Raw genomic sequence first — 1,237 nt, 5'->3', positions numbered from 1 at the left:
TTCTTTATCCTTTTGAAAAACCAACTGAACAAACTTACGTGTATCCTGAGGTACGAAGACTCCTCTGTATAACTGATCACTGTGACAATTTTAAGTAAAGATTGAATTTTAACTGCGAATAATGTTAAAAATGCTGGTCTATTTATATTAAGAAAAGGAAAAAAGAACGGTGAGAAAAGGGAAAGGAAGGGGAAGAGTTTAGAGTTGGAAACTATTGTTCAAGGAGAGGGAGATAAAGATCTGGAAACCGTTCCGTATCACTTTGTTTATTTAAAGCATTTTTTTGCATCTTAATATAAATCATTTCAGATACTAATCTTTTATAATGAGAGCTTTCCGAATCTAATATTTTAGCGTTAACCCAATCTATCATATGGTCTGTGTCAAATCTGTGATTTGAGATGACTGAGTGAGAATTAGCTGGTTTTTTAAAATCATTAATATGTTCTTTTAAACACGTCTTTAATTTCCTTTTTGTCTGATCAACGTACGAATAATCGCAGTCCTTACAATTAATTTGGTATACCACATTCGAAAGTTCATCTTTTTTTATTTTATCTTTCCCCGTTTTTATAAATCTGTTCAAATTGTTCATAGGTTTGTATACCAATTCAAATTGAAATTTATTAAGAGTTGTATTTAATTTCTCAGACATTCTATTTAAGTAAAGAATGGTGAATTACCAAGTCAGCCAAAATTGGTGATAGAGGCGATAATGGTAGTATTATTTTCGACTTGTATAAAAAGCCTACTAACTCTGGGAGATTTCTCAATTTCTTCTCCAATCACCTTACCATACACAAGAAAGGTGTCGTGATTGGGTTATTGGACAAGATTCTATTTCTTTCCCATCCAAAATTCCATCACATTAACATCAATTCTCTAATTAACACTCTCCTTCGTAATGGATATTCTTTACAATTTTTATTTAAAACGATAAACAATAGAATAAAAATGTTATCAAGAAAAAAGAATTTCGATACCATTAATGAACATAATTTTAACACTAATACGGACATTTCTACTCAAAAGAAAAAATTTTTCACCATTCCTTACTTAAATAGAACGTCTGAGAAATTAAATATAACTCTTAATAAATTTCAATTTGAATTGGTATACAAACCTATGAACAACTTGAACAGATTTATAAAAACGGGGAAAGATAAAATAAAAAAAGATGAACTTTCGAATGTGGTATACCAAATTAATTGTAAGGACTGCGATTATTCGTACGTTG

At 29.8% G+C, this 1,237-nt stretch overlaps 1 protein-coding gene across 2 annotated transcripts in view; it reads left to right on the top strand.

The window, feature by feature from the left end:
* Positions 1–1,237, top strand: part of LOC108748539 (DNA-directed RNA polymerase III subunit RPC1) — a 12,981-nt gene that overhangs the window by 5,003 nt on the left and 6,741 nt on the right. The gene's annotated exons all lie outside the window — the stretch shown is intronic.

The sequence above is a fragment of the Trachymyrmex septentrionalis genome, unplaced genomic scaffold, assembly GCF_001594115.1.
Source record: "Trachymyrmex septentrionalis isolate Tsep2-gDNA-1 unplaced genomic scaffold, Tsep1.0 scaffold109, whole genome shotgun sequence".
Lineage (NCBI taxonomy): Eukaryota > Metazoa > Arthropoda > Insecta > Hymenoptera > Formicidae > Trachymyrmex > Trachymyrmex septentrionalis.
This window is presented reverse-complemented; position numbering and strand designations above follow the sequence as displayed.